At 48.3% G+C, this 21,760-nt stretch overlaps 1 long non-coding RNA gene and 1 pseudogene across 1 annotated transcript; both read left to right on the top strand.

The window, feature by feature from the left end:
• The first annotated feature begins 721 nt into the window (after positions 1-721).
• LOC119365868 lies at positions 722-3,319 on the top strand. The gene is made up of 4 exons (XR_005175794.1): positions 722-1,700; positions 1,770-1,882; positions 2,063-2,132; positions 2,825-3,319. It is a non-coding gene; the product is annotated as an uncharacterized LOC119365868 (long non-coding RNA).
• A 5,805-nt stretch (positions 3,320-9,124) lies between these two features.
• LOC119365867 lies at positions 9,125-13,969 on the top strand (annotated as a pseudogene).
• The last annotated feature ends 7,791 nt before the right edge of the window (positions 13,970-21,760 follow it).

Raw genomic sequence — 21,760 nt, 5'->3', positions numbered from 1 at the left:
GCGCCCAGAACCTGCTGCCCGAGGGAGAAGGAGCCGGAGGCCGCGCACCCGCCGCCGGGCGCCGCTGCGCCAGCCCCTCACCTGGGCACACCGCTGTCCAGCCACTCGCCGCCACGCCGAGGGCTGCCACATCCACGCCCTCGGAATCGCCTCCCGGGTCGCCACGCCGTACAGGAGCCGTTGCCATCCCTCTGCGTCCGGTAAGTACGTACACATGCCATGCTCACCATCTAAGCCCGATCGCACGTTGCTCTGGACAATTTCTTTCCGGGAAGAACCTTTACCGCTTGACCCGTTTCGGCGAGAACACACGAGTAGCACAGCCACAGATGTCACGAGTTGATGCCCACAAAAACGTGCCACCCATGTTCATGGTGAAGGGGTTGGCGGTTGAGCTGCGCGCCAGGAGCGCTGAACGCACGGCGCCACGGACTGCAGACGATGGCGCGTTTGCTTGAGGGGCAGAAGGCCCCGTGACTACCAAATCCTTGTCAACACAAAGACAAAGTGTCCCCACAAACCACGAATCTATAATACCTAAATAGTTCATCCCCACTATTCTATTTCTCTTGACATGCAGCCTATCCACCTCATCAACCTTGCCACATCAGCATTCTACTACTGACTTACAGATGGGACCGAGCACTACAATGAACCTGCCACATAAGCCTTCAGTTACTGTTTAAGAGACCCACCACAATCTCGTCTCAACATTGTCTGTTTCTCTCCTTCACCACTCTCCCCGGTCAACCCATCAAGCACATGACGGCGGGGATCCATCTCTGCCCGTGGCGCTCCTCTGGTACAAACGCCATCCCGGCAGCGGCCGACCCGCCCCTGTCCCCTGCTCACCCGCCCCTGCCGCAGGGGCCGCGCCCGCCTCTGCCCTGCCGCCGCTGGTTACCTCCCCTCCTCCGCCGCCCCTTCCATTGTCATTGCTGGCCTCCGAAAAACCCTGCTTCGTCCGTTGATGCGCGCAGATTGAAGACAAGGAGAGGAGGCTACTGCATCCAGTGGTGGCCTATGCTGGTGGGCGAAATCAGACCGGCCGTTGGGTCTCTTCTGGAAGGAGGCTCTGCAAGACTGCAATGGTGGCTTTTTTTTTGGCAGTTGACATATACCGCGGCAATGGTGGCCTTTTTTTGGGCAAGATAGCCTCCTGCATCTGTGGAGGAAATTCTGCTCCTTTCCGTAGGTGATGGATATGCAGGCAACAAAGTCAAACTTTTAAATACCGCAGCGGAATCTCTGGAGTTCAAGGTTCTGTACTGTTCTTCTGTATTTTTCTTTCTTGCTTAATTTTTTGAGCAAATCTTTCTTTCTTATATACACAACAGGTAACATGAACCACACACACAACCCACTATCAGGCCCACTGCAGCCCGGTGCTCCCATCAGCCCACACTATTTATCTTCCCCGGTTGCCATCAATGGCCGATGGAACAACCTGCCTCTTTTGTTTCTCAATTTTTTTTAAATAAATCTATAGCCTCTGTTGCAGTAATTACCCAGTAATTGACGTTTGGTGCTCCCTCTCCTAATAATATCTAAGATGGCGCTCCACTTCCTCTCCCCACGTTCTCCCCAAGTAACTGACAGATTTTTGCTTAAAATCTGTGCTCTGCCTCACCATATTTCCCATCGTCCTCCAGCTTGGGTAGGTGTTCAAGCCGCCTTCCCCAATGCCAATCTCCAATCTGGTAGGTGTCTGCTGGCCATTGTTAGATTCTTCCAGTTCCCCATTTGCCTGAGCTTATTTGTTTTTTTAGGTATCCCTCGGTGCAAAGGTGCTAAAAGTCCTGTCAGCAGGGGCTATTAGTTTTTCGTTGCTGCAAAGTTGATGATTTTTCACTGTTGCACAGAACTCTTGCTGATCGAATTGGTACACAAGCTCCCATATCTGAATTTTATTTTTTTCCATTTACTTATCATATGCATATTCTGTTAGTTTCCGTACTTATTTAGAGGGCATAGGATTTTGTTTGATTGTATTTGTTATAGTCGAAAACTACAACACCGTTGTTGTGCTTGTGATGACAAGTTTATTTCCATATTTGTTCAGATCCCATCTGCTGTCTCGGTGCAAATATGCTGGAGGATTTCCACCGACCACAAGGATCTAGAACGATTTGGTGAGTGTTGTGGCTGCTACTGTTAACACAAATTCCCTGCAGGGTGCTTCAAACGTGCAAGATGGCACCCTGTTACAACAGTCCTGCCCTGTCCACCTGTTCGATTGTCCGTTCAGCTACGTTTTTCCTTCCGTCTTCTGTTTCGCTTTAAAGATTAATTGGCTGGACTCACCATGTTTTATTTACCATATATGCATGGATGAGTTGATTGGCTCAGTTTACTTATATTTCATATGGAAAGGAGCATCATTGGTTGTTCGGATTGCTACTCATGTCACACAGTCTATAATACATGAGTTAAGTCACACCAAATGCCAATGGTTTTGTTATCTTGGCCAGAGTTACACATCAGGATTTTCCCTACTTCCATGTTCCACGAATACACGGAACTGTTCTTGGGTACTGGGAGTAGTGCAAGGGATTTTCCAGAATGTCCATATAATAATGCAAACTTTATTGGTTCTCTGGCATATAATTTTTTGAACATTTTGATCAGTAGTCTAACATTATCTCATTTGTTTGCTACTGCAAATCCCAACTATGGATACATTATCGCACTTTTCGTGTGCTATCAGTGATAGCTTATATGTTGCCCTTTAGTTTTCTCAGAAGTAAGGGATGCTAAATAGAATAGTCACTTTCTATTCTTTGTCGATTTTGCCTTTGCTCATAAACTATTTTTTATGTTGCAGATATCTATGCAGCAATTGATTATTAAGAAGATGCTCCGCAGCATATGTACAAACATATACAACATTCTCTGTGTGAGGACAATCCTTCAGCTCTGATCGCCGGCCCGCTGGCCTCCGGTGGCTCTCCAGCTCCCACACGACCGCCAGCCCGCATTACCTTCGATGGCTTTACGGGATATCTCATGATGTAGTCGCATTACCGGTGAACCGGCTCTGACCGTCAGCCCCCTTGCTTCAATGACTCTCCCGGTCTGGCATGTCTGCTGGTGCACCTTGCCCATGGTGCTGCTTTGTCTTTCTTATACTCTCCTAATGTCTCAGTTCGGGCGCAGCTGGGAGGTTTGGTTCTGCCGGGAGTCCCGAGCTAGCTTTACTGAATCACAACTGATGTAACATGCACACTATGCACTTGCCTTACTTGAAACATCTCATGTCAATCCATTGTGCAGCGTGGATGACTGTTTTATATGCAGATTTATTTTCTTTATTGCATATGTATGCATCATACATAATCATGTAGATCATGAAGGGCCATCAAGCAAACATTTATGTTTTGTGTCCGTACTGCTGAGTGCTGACCATCGTGCTTTGTGTTTTGATAGTTTAGCAACTGGCCTATTTCGTTCTACCTGTATTTATTTGAACTCCATTTATTCAAGGCTGCTTGGATGCCTATTAAGAACTGAAGAAATGTCTCAACTCTATAATACTAATTAGATATTAGAGAGTACTAATTAGTTTCAGACCAGGAGAATTTTGTTAACTTCTGTTCCTAGAATATTTTCTTGAGTTAGCTATACTTGATACATTTCAGATTCAAATATGCTTGACATATATAACTGCAAGTAGTCCCCTATGTCCATGATTCTCATATCCTGGATTTTTTTTCCCTACAAGTTTTTATGCCTGAATACTAATGCATATATAGAGGGTACGAAGAGAGTGTTTACACTAAAATAATAGGCACACGATATCTCTGTTCAGATTATTCACGTGTGAAACAACAAAGTATAGAATGCTATGAAGCAACCCCGATCATATGGTCAACCAGTTGGAAATGATGATTGTGTAAGAAATGAAATGACGCGTCTCTGAAGGGGGCACAAACCACAATAATAATGCATAGTTCTCTTACAGGGTACCTTTTTTACAAATGAAGGATGGGTTAAACTTTATGTAGGTTGTTCAACTATCACATGTGTAAATGTTGATCCTTCATATTTTTATTACTATGAATTCCCGCAGCAACGCGCGGGGCTATCATCTAGTTAGATAAACAATACTATACCACTACTTCCGTTCACAAATATAAGATGTTTTGGCTTTTTCTAAATTGGGTGTTCCATGGATCTAGATATAAATCTGTGTATTTAAAAGACAACAAACTAAAAAGCAAACAAGGGGTATGTTCCCGAGTAGCAATTTCCATTTATTCTAAAAAAGAGGTACAGTGACACATAGTATTGTGCAATTATTGCATACAAAACTGTGGAAGGGGGATGCCGCAGGAGACGACGGTGTTGCCGGCGAAGCTGCCCGCGAAGTAGCGCTGGTACCTCGGATTAGCCAAGTACAGGCAAAGGAACTGTTTCTGCGCCCAGAGGTTAAAGCAACACAACGCCGAGGGCGCAGTACCGTATTTGTTCGCCGTCCTGCAAGGAGTAAGCTTCTCCGGGTGTCGTGGCTTTGCCGCCATTGCACCCGCCACCACAACCACTATGACCAGCACCCACACCCACACCGTCGCTGTCCTGGCCATGATGTTTGACGACCACAACTCCTCTCTAAACACAAAGTCCTCAAGTTTGTATGGCAAGGTAAGCGTAAGCAAAGCGAAGCACACCTCTCTTATTTGTAGGCAGCAGCGAGGCGTTTTGCAGGCAGTGTGTATTATGTTTTTTCTTGGACAAAGGTGTGTACTATGCATGAACGCTACTAAACTAAAGCCTTGGGTATACGCGTCACCAAGCATTCTTAACCAAAAATTACTAATGATTCATTAATATGGTACCAATTTTGGCCATGAGATTCTAGATTTCACTGTGCCAAATTACATTGTGATTATGTGGCTAGTTGGATATGCATGACTAGCTCACCACCTCCGTCCTGGTTTATTGGTCCCTTGGTATTTTGTGTCAAATTTGATCATAGATTTAACTAACAAAATGTCAATGCATGTAAACAAAAATTATATTATTGAATACGTATTTGAACATAGTTTTTGATAATATATTTTTATGTATAACTTATATTTTATTAGTTAAAGTCACGGTCAAAATACGGCCCTAAATACGAGGGAACTAATAAACCAGACGGGGTAGTGGCTCAATACCTATGTACTATATAATTAATACCGATCAGCTATTAATTTAGTCCATTTTTTACCATGACATTATACCTTGCCAAATTAGAATGCATTGATTGGATGGCTAGCTTTTTTTTTAACATTAGTACAAACACAAGCGCTCATATACACACACATACACTCATCCCTATGAACGCACACACGCACACCCTATCCCTATGAGCACCTCCGAAAGACTGAGCCGGCATATCATCTTGAGATTTACGAAGTCACCGTAGGCGCCTCGTCGTCGACGGGAACGTCTCCTTTCACTGAATGCGCATCGCCGGAAATCCTGAAATAAATCTAGAAATAAATGCGAGCACCAGGATTGGATGACTAGCTAGTACCTATAATTACGATTGGTTGGTTACAGTTAGTTACGAGACAGGGACCTGGACGTCATCATGTGCATCCTTGTGGGCTACAGTATTTATTTGTGGCATCATATGTTTCTTGTATGTCATTTTAGGAATTGTTAGATGGGTATTTTAAAAAGAATAATTAGATGAAAAGGTCTTAAATTACACTGACTAGTTTGTGGAAGAAATCTGTGGCACCCAACGCTCGACACGTGCCCTTGTTGGATCTACCCACCGCTTCCCCATTCTCGCCGCTTATATCTTCCATGAATGAGTGCAGCCACATGTTTCTCACAACGCAATGCCTCTCTCCTCCGATTCCTCTCCTTTTTTGCCGCTGCCCAACCTTCTCGGTGAGGGCATCTACCTCCCCTTGCAGCAGCCTCACCGCATGAGCCTCCTCCCCAAATTTTGTTGCTCCACTCTGTGGCATGCCTTCCTCCAAGAAAATGCAAGATGAAGTCCTCGTACCCCAATGGTCGTGATGATGCTGTAGGGGGTCGTCAGTGTTGCGATGGCTGGATGTTTTCTTTTTTGCGAATGATGGCGGTGGTGTGCTTTTGCAACAACTACTACATTGTTGCTAGTACCACCGCAACGTTGCTGCAAGCGCTGACCAGGGCCACTCTGAGTGGGGCGTGGTGTTGGGAGTCCTCTTAGGTCAGGGGGGATAAGCTCCAGGAGGGTGTTGCACGCAAGCATGTGCTGGCTTCGTGCATTCGCATGAGAGGTGCATGTGAAGGAGAAAGTGGGCTGACACATAGCACACGACTAATTAGATTGAGAGAGAAAAAAAGAAGGGAAGATGGAAAATGCAGGAGATGTATTGCAAATGTTGCACAAGTTATGAAAACTAACAGTGTTATCTATGCATTTGCATACTATATCTAATAATGTTTTGTTTGTTTCTAGATTGAATAAGCCATGATCTTTCCTCTTTCACTCTAGGTTCCCAAGTGTCCATCTTAGTCACTTATAATTTGTGTCTCTCTTCCTCATATTGGCTCCTATAGGTTCACTCTCTTGTCTACCCAAGTTACTGATAATTTTACAACCCTCTAGTCATCTCTTGATTTATATGATATCATGCCTCGAATTGCTTCCTTGCTAACTCACCTTAGCCTTATTGTCTGTGTTGCGTGACCATTGATCTAAGCCATTACATTTATTTTATTTTATTTTTGTAGGGAAAGCCATTACATTTGTTAGTATATGTAAACTTGTCAAAACATTATCTTTCTCATTTGTCCACAATCATCATAATTTTTTGTGTGTCTATGCTATTGAATTGATCTGTATCTTTTTAGGTCAACTAAAATGTGACATGATTTGTCTGTGCGACATTTTTTTAAACATTATCTCTTGTTCACATTTTTGTCAAATTATTTTATGTGAATCATCTATCTGACTATCACCATAGATCGTTCTCTCTAATGGTACCCCAGTTGTTTTGCTACTAAAAGTGCTTACTTCATATTTAATATGTGATATGTCATATTGTTCCAATCACCATTGTTGTACACTAGTTAAAAAGGGGGCATTTGTCCCGGTTCGTAAGGGCCTTTAGTCCCGGTTCATGTTAGACAGTCGTTACTACTATCACCATTGTTGTACAGTCGTTACTAATATCATTGGATTTCGTTACTATTTAGTTCATGAATCAATGGCCACAAATTCAAGCATACCCCAGCTTGTTTTTTTAACACGGTACAGATGCAGACGCTCATACATGTGCACATACACTCATCCCTATGAATGAAGCACACTCTAATACTATGAGCACCTCTGGAAGACTCAGCCGACACATCATTTTGAGATTCATGAAGTCGCCGCCGACACTTTCGTAGTCAACGGGAACGTCTCCTCTCACTGAACGCGCGTCGCCGGAATGTCTGAAATAAATCTAGAAAAATGCGACCACCAATGTCAAGTCTATGACTTAAACCCTGGTGGGTTGGTTCCACCACAAGAAATCTAACCATCTGAGCTACGCTCAATTAGGACATCAACTTGTTTTTGTCCTACTCATATTGACTTCCTTTTCTATATAGCTGAACCCATGCATGTTGATAGTCTTAGGCATGCTAGGTTGACAATACTCACTCGTAGCATGTGTTGCATGATGGAATGAAAGAGAATTTGTTTTACTTCCAAAAAAGATTATTCTACATATTCTTCTAGATTTAATTCACTATAAATGCTATTTTTGATTTTAAAAAGAAATTCTACACTGCTGTCAAATTTGTGAGGTAGTTATTAAGATACCTTCTATCCTTAGTTTTGAGTTTTACATAAGAATTGACTTTTACACTTTATCTATCTCATATTACCTTTCGTGCCCGATTACTTGTCTTATATTTGAATAGATACGGTTGGAGGAAGTACAAGTTAGCTGTATGTAGTATACTCACCTAATTTACGGCTTTTAGACAATCTATAATCGGGCTTGGCAAATTCGACCTCTCAAGCATCCGCGGGCACTGACCAATCACACCTCATATTTGGTGCTATGCATCCGAGCACCTCATATTTCATCCCCTAGATACATATAAACTATGCAAAAGATTTCCTATGTAGTACGTACACAACACAACGCTAGTATAATCTAAACTTCGTCGTCGGAGATGTCCATGGCGCCCGTTCCGCGCGCCGGATAGATGGGCGCGTAGGAGGGCTCCGGTTCCTCTTCTTCCTCCTCATCCATAAATGCGAGCATCTCCTCAACGTTTGCGGCGTGCTTCGCCTCTGCCTCCTACAGATGGCGGCACTTGGCCTCCATTGTCGATTACAACCGGAGGAAATCTTGGATCGCCTGCTGCTCCGCCTGCAGATCTGCATCCCTAGCGCCCCCACGTCCGCTTCTTGCTCCTCCTCCTTCCGCTGCTCCGCGTCCTCCCCGTCCTCCTCCTCCAAGTCCTCTCCGGATCCACCGCGTCTGAAGGTAGCCCCGCGATGATCCGGGCTTCGCGCCTTTCCCCGATCTGTTCAAGGAGCTGCAGTCGGCGCTCCGACATTACATACGGGTAGTTCCTTACCTGGCGGAACGAGGGCATGGCTACTACTAGTGGCGAACAACGAGTGGAAAGTGGTGGCGACAGCAGATGGGAGGGGGGAAATGTGAATGAGTAGGTTTCGATGTCGGCGGTTGTCTTAAATAGTCGTCCTAGGGCACCACGCGGCCCGACGGAGCGGCTCCACGAGCTTCGGGCCGCCGAATTTTGGAGTGTTTTCGTGTGGAACCCGGCCGTCAACCCGGCGTGGCGGACGCACCCATATCTGCCCTACATTTGGGCTGGATATGAGGGGTGCCGGTCAGCCCAGGCGTTTGAGACACCCGTCTGGGTTAATTTTTTGTGACCGGTCACGGATCAGGCCGTCCGTCCGGGCATATAGGGGTGTTTGAGGTGCCTCACTTAGATTCTTTTAGAACAAGGTTTTTTCATTTCTCAAAAACTTGAAATTTGTTTTACGTGTCCGACACTTGAATTTGCCTGTCCCTTGCAAGAAAAAAAAACTCGAATTTGTGAGTTGTTTGCATCATCTTGGTCAGGGATTAGGAAAGTAAAAAATGAACTTTTTACGGGAGTACTTTTTTGGAGTTTCTTTTCTCCGCCAAGGACATTTACCTCCCGCCGCCGGCGAGCACCCGACGGCGCGGCCGCCAAGACGCTGCCGGGGGCACTCATTCGCCGCCATGGCCGCGCCGTGAGATCTCCCGTCTCCAAGTGCCTTAGCTCGCTCCGCCGCCTCTCCTCTATTGCTGATGAGGCCGTCGGTCGACAGCGACCATCCGCCACGGGCACCTCCTCCATCTCCTGCGGCGTCTCGTCACCCGCCCTGAGCTCCCGTCGCCGGCTGGAGCAGGGTAGGGGCTCCGCGCAGTCGCCTGCCCTACTTCCCCTTCCTCGCGCGCCGTTGTCCCTCCCCGACCTTCGGTCGCCAAATCGTCCGGCGAGGAGGTAGACGCCCACAAGGTGTTTGCCAAAGTGCCCAAGAGGTAATTGTTTTTTAATTTCTGGATTCTTGGCGTCTGCGATTTGGTTTGCTCAGTGACTTACTATTACCAAGTAAGTATTGGTAATTGTTCATGGGAACTTTAGCCACCAATGATCACAATGTTGCTTGCTAAATAGCTTTAGTGACTGGATATTAACCACAATAATGTGACAATATATATGATTACCATCGAATGTTTGGCTTGTAGTAATAACCAAGGACCTTGGTGACTAAAGCTCTAAATCTCTAGTAGTTATATAATAGTCCATTGTAATACCCAGTCTTAGTTTTTCCTCATTCAGTAGTTTCTTGTTGATGAGAAGCTAGATTATCCAGTAACGTCTGTCGATAAGAAAAGTCAAATTTTCTTACATCTAGCTGACATGTTGACTTTCTCACTGATTGACGGTACCGTAATCATGGACCTGCAGTATTTTATCTGAACAGTCACAGAGGAATGCAGCGTACAGCTAACTACTCTAAAATGAGTGAATCTACACTCTAAAATGCGTCTATATACATCCGTATGTGGCTCATAGTGAAATCTCTACAAAGACTTATATTTAGGAACGGAGGGAGTAGATCTGAATGCAGAAAATACTGCTCCACTAGAACGTGAATGTTCCTTAGCCTGCAAGGGGTAAGCTACATGGACAGATATATATTGCATCCGCAGTTGCACACTTGCAACTTCTATATATGTGTAAAAATACCACATCTAGTTCGTTCCCTCCAATCGAGGATAAGTGGACAAATTCAAACTCTGACCTGGCTAGCTTAGCTGTCAGTCAGAGTCTTAGCGTTGTTAGTTAAGAATTCATGTATCAGATCGCCCCTCGATAAGTACGGTGGCCTAGCTTAGCTGTTAGTGCATTCCCCTGTAGCCAATTTAGCCATAATATTTTGCTCAGGAGGAGGAGCAAGGTCCCTAATGATGGCAGTAAACTGCACTCGTCAATCCTCCTCCTCTTGTTCATACTCCTCTCCCCTGTAGCCATCACCGCCGGTGCTACTGACACATTCGGCAAAGGCCAGAATGTCACTGACGGCGAGACACTCGTCTCGGCTGGTGGCACGTTTACACTGGGATTCTTCTCTCCTGGGGCGTCGGCCAAGAGGTACCTCGGGATATGGTTCTCGGTGTCCAGTGACGCCGTTTGCTGGGTGGCCAACCGTGACCACCCTCTCAAGGACACCTCCGGCGTGCTGTTGGTGGCCAGCGACACGGGGGACCTTCTCCTGCTCGACGGCTCCGGTGAGGTGGCATGGTCATCCAATTCCCCCAACACCTCATCAGTGGAGGTGCAGCTTCTGGAGTCCGGCAACCTGGTTGTACACGACGAGAGAAGCAAAACCATACTGTGGCAGTCGTTCGACCACCCGTCGAACACCTTGCTGCCCGGTATGAAGATGGGCAAGAACCTATGGACTGGCGATGAGTGGTACCTTACGTCGTGGCGGTCGCCAGACGATCCGTCTCCGGGGGGCTACCGCCGCGTGCTGGAGTATGCGACCCGGCTGCTGGAGGTCGTCCTGTGGCAACGGGACGCCAAGGCGTATCGCACGGGGCCATGGAATGGGCGATGGTTTAACGGCGTCCCGGAGGCCTCGACGTACGCGCATGATTTCCCGCTGTACGTGACGGCCAGCAAGTCAGAGATCACGTACGGGTACACCGCCAGGCCAGGCGCGCCCCTGACCCGTGTGGAGGTGACGGATGCCGGCGTGGTCAGGCGGCTGGTGTGGGACGCGAGCAGCCTGGCGTGGAAGACCTTCTTCCAGGGGCCAAGGGACGTGTGCGATGCCTACGGAAAGTGCGGGGCATTCGGTCTGTGCGACGCCAGCGCGGCGGCGTCGGCGTTCTGCGGCTGCCTGCATGGGTTCAGCCCAGTGTCACCACCGGCGTGGTACATGAGGGAAACCTCGGGCGGGTGCAGGCGGAACGTGCCGCTGAACTGCAGCGGCAATGGGACAGCGACGGATGACTTCGTGCTGGTGCGTGGCGTGAAGCTACCAGACACGCAGAACGCGTCGGTGGACACGAGCATCTCAACGGAGGAGTGCAGGGCTAGGTGCTCCGCCAACTGCTCGTGCTTGGCCTACGCGTCTGCCGAGATCCGAGAAGGTGGTGGTGGTGGTGGCAGTGGCTGCATCATTTGGACAGGTGACGTGGTTGATCTTCGCTATGTCGACCGAGGGCAGGATCTGTACCTCAGGCTGGCCGAGTCTGAACTAGGTACGAAACAAATGGCAGTCATTACAATTTTTGTACCTCGTTTTTCAGTACATTAGTATACTGGCCCAATTAGATAGATTTTATAAGGATTGGTCTGACTGCAAAATCATACTGAAAGTATCTGAATTTTGAAATTAACTTGAGGCTCCGTACCTGACATGATTTTCTTATGTAATAGCTACGCCAAAGAGCTCGAAGTTTGCTATCGTGACTGTTCTTGCGCCAGTAGCTTCCGTTATTGGTATAATACTTGTGTTGTTGTTCGTCATCATTTGCTGGAGAAGGAAGCACAAGATCTCACATAAACGACTAAACGGTACTCTGCCATAGTTTTTAACCTATTTGTTTTTCCTACTGCACTTATGTTAATCGAGCTGACTTGGCTCATATTGCAGACTGCATTCCTCAAAGTTCAGCTATGACAGTTCCCTCAGTTGATCTGCACACTCTGAAGCAGGCTACATTGAATTTTTCTGAGACCCATGTGATTGGTCAAGGAGGGTTTGGCATAGTGTATAAGGTGCGCGCGCATCCATTTGATCCCAAATGCTTTGTATCTGATTTGCTTGTTTGATCAACTTCAGGTCTACACTGCAGCAGTTTAATTAAGAAGCTTTTACTTAAGAGATTATAGGCTAACTAACATATAGCTTAATAATTGTACAATCACTAGGGTCAATTACCTGACGGGAGAACGATTGCGGTGAAGAGGCTTAGGCAGTCTGCTCTCACGAGGAAAGGTAAATGCGACTTCGCAAGAGAAGTGGAGGTGATGGCCAGGCTCCGGCATGGCAACCTTGTTCGCCTGCTTGCTTACTGCGACGAAGGCGAAGAGAGGATACTCGTCTATGTCTACATGCCCAACAAGAGCCTGGATCTCTACATATTTGGTACATATACTTGTGTATTTTATTTCGGGTGGTATACTTTTACAACTTGTCTTGCCTATTATCAGAATTTGGATCAGAAATTCAGAATAGATCATTAGGTTCTCCTCTGTCCGTCTTTGTGTTTGGTTTGCCAACAGCAAAAAAATGTTTGCGCGTTGCAGGTGAACCCAGCCTCCGTGCTACGCTGAGCTGGAGGCAGAGGCTGGACATCATCCACGGCATTGCGCAAGGCGTGGCGTACATGCACGAGGGATCGGGCGAGAGCGTCGTCCACAGAGATTTGAAGCTTCAAAACGTGCTGCTAGACGACAATTGGCGGGCCAAGGTTGCGGACTTCGGCACCGCGAAGCTGTTTGTCGCCGAGCAGGCGGATTCTAGCCTCACCATCGTCAACTCACCGTAAGCCACTCTACTCTACTCTCCGTTCATATTTGCATGATTTTTCATTTCGTTTGCAAATGTGAGTGGGCTCAGATGATTTTATTGGTGTGTGATGTCTGTGTTGCAAAAAAACAGTGGATACGCATCCCCAGAGTCATTGCGGGCGGAGATGACGCTCAAGTGCGACGTCTATAGCTTTGGAGTCGTGCTGCTGGAAATCCTTAGTGGACAAAGGAACGGCGAGACGCAGAAGGCTCCTTTCACATGTAAGTAGAAGCTGCATCGTCTCAATTGTCTACAGTCTTGGCCGTATCTCATGAAAATTATGTTAGCGATTCTCTTTTGTTTTGCAGGCATGGGGATTGTGGGAGCAGGACAGGAAAATGGCTCTTCTTGATTCGACGGTGAATCTCCCTCCCCTCTCGCGGCCTGAATCCGAAACAGGCTCTGAACTCGAGAGGTGCATTCAGATTGGGCTTCTCTGCATCCAGGAATCACCCGATGACAGGCCGGCCATGTCTGACATTGCCGCGATGCTAACCACCAAGACCTCACAGATCGCTCAGCCCAACAGACCCGGAATATATAACCGAACAAGGTTTGTGACAGGTCAGGCGGATCTCGCTAGGTCCACAATAATTGATCTCTGAGTAACAGGCTCTGATCAAAGATTTGAAATCAGAATTCAGAACTGCCTTTGTCTGTTGGTGGCTAGCAGCGCATCCGAAGATCTGTGCCACCACCTTTAAAGAAAGTGTAGCTTTCTCTGTTTTATCCTTTACTTGATGTTCTCTTTGTCCATGGTTCAAAAAAACGCAAATGGTAAGGAAATGCTGACGTTAAAACGTACGCGCGATCTCTTCTCACAGTTTGAATTACAAATGAGAATTTGAGCTGTTATTTTTAACTGAGAATTTGAGCAGTTTTTGGTGGCTACATGTCTCAGGCTCTCAGCGACATAATCAAGAGGAAACATGTGTTGGCTTTCGATACTAATGAAAGACGTTGTGCCATTCATATCTTTGATAGGTAGGAAACTAGGAATAGTATTGTTGCCTCCTGAAATGGCCAAATGGGCTATGGTAAGGCAGATCTCGGGATCATCAGTTCATCACCTAGACCCAGCTGCTGAGTTCTACGGTTGTCCTGGAAATGGTTCGCTGCAGCTTTTAATCCAGAGCAAATTAGAGTTGGAACAAGGCAGGACTTAATACACTATCAAAATAGCTACTACCTATGTTCCAATGAACTGCAAAAACGTCTTACATTTAAGAACGGGTATGTCTAGGTCTCAGTTGACTGAGACTTCGCGAAGTCTCAGTCGGCTGATGTCATCATAAGTAGATTAGGCCTGTTTAGTAGCTCTTGTACGCTGGGTTGTATCCGGCTTGAAACTGAGCTTATTTTCGTTTTTCAGTTTATTTGTTTGATACTTTGGGCTGGGCTGCTTACTTTCTTTGTTTGTGATTGGGCTTGTTATGATTTGTTTGTACACACATCCGAAAAAAGTGATTGAGCAAAAAACTTGCAGGCCAGGCCCAGCCAATATAAACACAAAAGTTTATGGATGTACGAGGAGGGGAGTTGCTGTTCAGAACTAGCTAAACTGAACTGTGCTGTCCATTGTTCATGGAATTGATCAGAGCAACATATGTATGTTTTTCAGTACTAAATTTGACTAGCAGCTTGCAGATGCTCCTCTTCCTAGTTTCAACAAGAGTACATAGACATGTTGACACGGCAAAACAGCTAGTTAACATCCCGTGTTACCTAGTTAACCCCCTGTATCAACTAATAAAACTCAGAAAAACTAGGGATATTTATTGAAAAAAGGTTACAAACCATTGTAGCAACTTCTTCAAAAAGCAAACACTCTCATGCTTCTGTGTCAGTGATTTCTACATGATATCCTCACTCTTCTAATGTTGGATCTTCAAGACACTGCTGTTTGCCTTCTGCATTCTGTTGTCTGTGTTGTTTTCATGATCGTTTCCTTTGTCATCCGTGCCAGTGCCCATGCATTGCTCTATTCACAAAATGTTACGGCCCCTCCTACTTCTTCAGCTACACCAGGCGCTGCTACTTCTACGACCAAGGCCCAGACGGAGATTGAGGCCCATGGCCGACCGACGCGGGCTCGCAAGGGGAGTGAGCGGTACCCGGCCCATAGCTGGGTCACTGGCTGATCGAGAGGGATATGTACCTGCGAGCGTGGAGAGGGAGGCAGGCTGGAACAGGACACAGGCGGCGGCTGGCTTCCTCCTACCCCCAATTCCCCTTTCTCCTACCCTAGAACCCGAGCTTGTATCCTAAAATTCAGTCTGTAATCGAAGAAATATCCTGAACCTTAGATCGAGAGCATAACATTTGGTATCAGCAGCCTTTCCCACCCACCACCAAACACTGGCAGGCCGATTTCCCTCCATTATCCAGACTCGCCACGGCAAGGCAACAGCCATGGAGGAAACCAACAAAGCTCTGGCGGATCTGACGGCGGCCATCAGCGCTATGTCAGCTCAGATCAGTGAGATCCCCCCGGTGGTTCTCGAACTCCAAGGGTGGAGACCGGCAATTGAGCGATCGGTGGGCGATCTGCGCGCCGAGGTGGGCGAATTGCGGCAGCAACTCAAGGAGATTCGGCCGGCCCCCGCGCTGGCGCAAGACCCAGCACCGGCACGGGAGAAGGATCCGGTGCAGCCGGTCCGCCTCGCGGATTTGCCTCCCCTCCTTCCAACAACCGCAGACCTGCCTTCCCTGCTTCCACAAGTTGTGGACGCGCGCCTTCCCCGACCGAGCGACCACCTTTTGGTTCGCGGTGGCGACGGCCACGGGTCTACTGGCCACGGCAGGACTTCAGATCACCGGGGGATGTCACCGGGGGAACGAACCCCTAGGGCGCCTCCGGTCACGGGTACGCTCGATTCTCAGTTCCACATCGGAGAGAGTTCATTCATGGGAGACAGGAGTTTTGGGTATCATCGGTTTCCACCACCACCTCGTTTTGATTTTCCATTGTTCGATGGTGATGGGCCTAGAGCTTGGCGGCTTAAGTGTGAAGCTTATTTTCGTGTGTGCACATTGAGTCCGGATACTTGGGTTAGTTGTGCCACGATGTACTTCATCGATGGAGCCCTGTCTTGGTTACAGTCGAGCAAGGCACACTTGCATTTTCGAGATTGGGGGCCATTTGCGGATGCTGTGTGCGCTCAATTTGGTCGAGAAGAGTTTCAAAATTTGTTGAGGCAGTTTAATAGGCTTAGTCAGGGAGGCACTGTTACTGAGTATGCCGAGCAATTCACTCAACTGATGCACAATCTCACAGCACACCACGAGTCCTGGGAGCCATCTTATTTCATTACACATTTTATTGATGGTCTACAGAAAGAAATTCGAGCTGCTGTTGTTTTGCATCGCCCAAAAACTCTTGATACTGCCGTCGATCTCGCATGCTTGCAGGAAGAGGTGCTGGACGCATTGCGGCGTGAGGACAAACGCGAGGACCGTCGGTACTCATCGGCCCATGTGCTGCGGTCGGTGCCGCGGACGGCCTTGCCACTACCACCGCCACCAGTCTCATCGCCTACAACTGTAATCGCTCAGGATAGTCGTGCGCCGACGCGGCGCACCCCTGAAGACTCGTCCACCTGTCCAAGACGACAAGATGGCCACCCTCAAGGCGTATCGCCGTGCGCGCGGCCTCTGTTTCACCTGCGGCGAACACTGGGGTCGGGAGCACCGGTGCGGCCCTACGGTACAACTGCATGTGGTGGAGGAATTACTGGATATGATGCGCACCGATCAAGAAGAAGATGTGGCGACTCCTAACGCAACCAGTGAGTCGGCAGCAGATTGCTGTGTCATTTCCAAGGAGGCAATCGAAGGGGCAGAATCCCCAACAACCATGCGTCTTCATGGCTGGGTGCAAGGGCGTGAGGTGATCATGCTGGTCGACTCGGGCAGCTCGCACAGCTTTGTGTGTGCATCGCTCGCGGAGCATCTCAAGGGACTACAACCGGCCAAACGTGCGCTCAAGGTCCGAGTGGCAAACGGGGGAGAGATGCGCAGTGATCAAGAGATACCAAGCTGTCAATGGAGCACGCATGGAGTTCAGTTCCAGACCAATCTGAAGGTGTTGCCATTGGGAAGCTACGATGTCATCTTGGGCATTGACTGGCTTGCTTGTCACAGTCCTATGCAGGTGCATTGGCAGGAGAAGACCATGCAATTTGAGTATGGAGGGCAACAGGTGCAGCTGCAAGGGGCTAAGGCAGATGTCACGCAGTGCCAGATGCTCTCAGGAGAGGAGCTCAACTTGTTACTCCAGCGAGCAGGAGTGGCACGCATCCTGCAACTATGTACTGTCCAAACTGACACCGTTCAAGCGACTGAGATGCCGGTGCCTCAATCAGTGCAGCAACTGCTTAACGAATATGAGCATCTGTTCGGCGAGCCAACGGGACTACCACCACAATGAGAGGGTGATCATGCGATTCCTCTGGTACCTGGTGCATGCCCTGTGAACCTTCGTCCTTATCGTTACAGCCCGGCACAGAAAGATGAAGTGGAGCATCAAGTAGCAGAGATGCTAGCTCAGGGGATTATCCAGCCGAGCTCGAGTCCGTTTGCCTCACCCGTGCTGTTGGTGCAAAAGAAAGACCTCACCTGGCGATTTTGTGTTGACTACCGGCACCTGAATGCAATCACAGTGAAGAACCGTTACCCCCTTTCAATCATCGATGAACTGTTGGATGAACTTGCCGGAAGTAAGTTATTTACCAGTCTTGACTTGCGCGCGGGCTATCATCAAATCCGGATGCGCCCCGAAGACGAGCACAAAACGGCCTTCAAGACTCACCATGGCCACTTTGAATTCAAAGTGATGTCCTATGGCCTGACGGGGGGACCCGCTACATTTCAAGGCAAGATGAATACTGCTTTGTCACCGTTGCTACGCAAGGGCGTGTTGGTATTCATAGATGACATTCTAGTGCACAGTGAAGATGAACCAACACATGTCAGGCTCCTTCGTCAAGTGTTTCAGATTCTGAAACAACACCAGTTCAAGATTAACAGGAGCAAGTGCTCGTTTGCGAGACCAAGTCTCACGTATCTGGGGCACGAGATCAGTGGTGACGGCGTCCGGACTGACAGGAAGAACATCCGAGCAGTGGAAAATTGGCCGACGCCAACCTCGGTCAAAGAGGTTCGAGGGTTCCTTGGCCTAGCAGGCTACTACCGAAAGTTTGTCCGGCAGTTTGGCGTCATTAGCAGACCCCTTACTGACCTGCTTAAGAAGAACATAGTCTTCAGGTGGACGAATCTCGAGGCAACCGCATTCGCTGCTCTCAAGACCGCCTTGACCTCTGCTCCAGTGCTCGCCTTACCTGATTTTGCCAAGCCGTTTGAACTGGAGACGGACGCGTCAGACCTGGGTATTGGCGCGGTGCTCCAGCAGGAACGACACCCTATCGCCTTCCTAAGCAAGGCGTTGGGCCCGCGTAACCGCGCTCTGTCCACTTATGAGAAGGAAGGTCTCGCCATCCTGCTGGCTGTGGAACATTGGCGATCTTATCTCCAGCACGATGAATTCATCATACACACAGACCAACGCAGCCTAGTGCATCTGGAGGATCAACGTTTGGCGACTCCGTGGCAGCAAAAGGTGATGGACAAATTGCTTGGACTGCGATACAGTATTGTGTACAAGAAGGGCGAAGACAACAAAGCGGCAGATGCACTCTCACGCCGCCCTGGGCTGTTACAAGGAGACCTCGCTACCATAACTGTGGCGGTTCCCGCATGGTTGGAAACAGTACAGCAAGGCTATGAGCAGGATCCAGCAGCCCAAAAATTGCTAGCGAAATTGTCTACAACACCAGAGGGACATGCGGGCTTTCGCCTGCAGGATGGGGTCATTCGCCAGCATGGGAGGGTATGGCTGGGAGCCAATGTAACCCTGCAGAAGCAAGTGCTCGCAGCACTACATTCCAGTGCCATTGGAGGCCACTCCGGCTTCAATGTGACATACAAGCGGATCCGCAGACTGTTTACTTGGCCGAGTCTCAAGCACCATGTGCGGCTGTTTGTGGAGCAGTGTCAGACATGCAAACAAGCAAAACCTGAACGAGTACGTTACCCGGGGCTGTTGGAGCCATTACCTATGCCTAAGCAAGCGTGGGAGTTGATTACTATGGACTTTGTGGAAGGTCTTCCCCGCTCAGCAGGCTACAACAGCATCTTAGTGGTGGTCGACAAATTTTCACGGTATGCGCACTTCATTGCCTTGTCACATCCCTTCACTGCGTTTCAAGTGGCAGTGGCCTTTGTCAACAACATATACAAGTTGCACGGTTTGCCAGAAGGAATTGTGTCCGATCGTGACCCAATCTTTACGAGTGTAATGTGGAGAGAGCTGTTTCGTCTCATGCACACCGAGTTGCGTATGAGCACTGCAAGACACCCACAGACGGATGGTCAGTCCGAGCGCGTCAACCAGTGCCTTGAGACTTACCTCCGCTGCTTCGTGCATGTCTGCCCTACCAAGTGGTCATCATGGCTACCGTTGGCGGAATTCTGGTATAATACTTCACCTCATTCAGCTTTGGGGACTTCTCCTTTTGAGGTACTGTATGGCCATGCTCCTCGGCACTTTGGCATCCTGGATACTACAGTTTGTGCTTCGCCGGATATAGGGGAATGGCTTCAGGACAGGGCACAAATGGAGACTATGCTGCGGCAGCATCTCCTCCGGGCCAGACAGCACATGAAGGAATCAGCGGACAAGCGTCGATCTGATCGGGTGTTCCAAGTGGATGACTGGGTGTTTCTCAAACTGCAACCCTATCTCCAACGATCAGTGGCCACTCGCGCTAACACTAAGCTCTCGTTCAAGTACTTTGGTCCTTTTCAGGTTATCCAAAAGGTGGGTAATGTGGCGTACAAGCTCAAGCTGCCGGAGACAAGCACGGTGCATCCGGTGTTTCATGTCTCTCAGCTCCGCAGTGCACTGCCACCATCGGAAAATGCTCTGGAAGAGTTACCACACGAAGCGGCACCGCAGCCGGAACCGGTGGAGGTGCTTGACAGCCGCATTCATCATCGCGCAGGCGTAGACGTACCGCAAGTGTTGGTGCGCTGGACTGACCAGCCAGCAGCGCTGGCGACATGGGAGGACCGAGAGGAGTTGCGGCTGTACTTCCCAGCTGCTACAGCTTGGGGTCAAGCTGCGTCTCAAGGAAGGGGGAATGTTACGGCCCCTCCTACTTCTTCAGCTACACCAGGCGCTGCTACTTCTACGACCAAGGCCCAGACGGAGATTGAGGCCCATGGCCGACCGACGCGGGCTCGCAAGGGGAGTGAGCGGTACCCGGCCCATAGCTGGGTCACTGGCTGATCGAGAGGGATATGTACCTGCGAGCGTGGAGAGGGAGGCAGGCTGGAACAAGACACAGGCGGCGGCTGGCTTCCTCCTACCCCCAATTCCCCTTTCTCCTACCCTAGAACCCGAGCTTGTATCCTAAAATTCAGTCTGTAATCGAAGAAATATCCTGAACCTTAGATCGAGAGCATAACACAAAATGTATATGCGAGATGTGACATTAGTGTTGTGAACAAAGGAACTGGACAAAAACAAAAGATAAGGCAGAAAAACTAATTAAGGATATGAATTGGACAAACATTTTAGCCACTAGCATAAAAACATCAGACAGTTTTAGTTCCTTTTATCAATACATTTTAGCTGCAAACAAGAAAATAGAACCATCAGCATACATCCACATGTAGGTTAAAAAATAACGGAAACATGATGTAAATACTTAACTGACATCTTTACCACCAGCATACATGACATGAAAATGGCAGTAGGCCCACTGTATTTAGCTGAGATGTTCTCAACTCTACTTCAGGAATATACAAAGTTCCTCTATCCCCATTCCTCGGTTGTCTGACACTGAACATGCAGAGATTTTACTTTGAAACTTGGTATCATGGTAAGAACAGCAAAACACACACACACACACACACACACACACACACACACACACACACAGACACACCCACGAGCGCGCGTGCATGCACGCACACACAAACCATGAGCTTATTCTGAACAAAACATCATGGATTACTTTAGATCCAAAAAACAATGCCTACATGCATGAGGTTTGGGATGGATTTCAAAAATCTACATCAAACGCGGTCTCACCTGCACAAAAAGGCTGCAATCAAAACCACCAAATTTCTTTGCCTCTAGCGGCTCAGGTTAGCAAACCCCAACATCCTGTTTGATTCTTCCAAAACAGCAGTTATTGCTATACTAGAGAAACATAGAGCTCACCACTACACACATCAACGAGTCACACTTGGCCCCAATCCCCCACAAAAATCTCCCTCCTGATCCTCATCAGTGTCGCGTGAATCATTCCTCCATTTGACATCAAAGAGTAAACTCACGCCAAAAACATGAAATCGCCCCCTCAAAATCGCTAAAAAAACCTAGGATCGCCGCACTTATCTGGACCACAGGGCGGGACTAGCCTGGAGGCGCGCCGGCCTAGCTGAGCATCTCGTCGCCGACGACTTCAGCCGCGGACATCTTTGACGTGTGCACCCCCGTGATGCGACCTCCTTCGCGTCTATTCACTCTCTTTCCGTTCTTCTCTGAATTCAAACAGTACGTGGGAGACCTAGAAGACATTGAGCCTGGGGCACATTCCGGAGAATTGAGAAAAA

Source organism: Triticum dicoccoides, chromosome 2B, assembly GCF_002162155.2.
Source record: "Triticum dicoccoides isolate Atlit2015 ecotype Zavitan chromosome 2B, WEW_v2.0, whole genome shotgun sequence".
Classification (NCBI taxonomy): Eukaryota; Viridiplantae; Streptophyta; class Magnoliopsida; order Poales; family Poaceae; genus Triticum; species Triticum dicoccoides.
The sequence above is the reverse complement of the archived record's forward strand: the minus strand, read 5'-3'. Positions and strand labels throughout refer to the sequence as shown.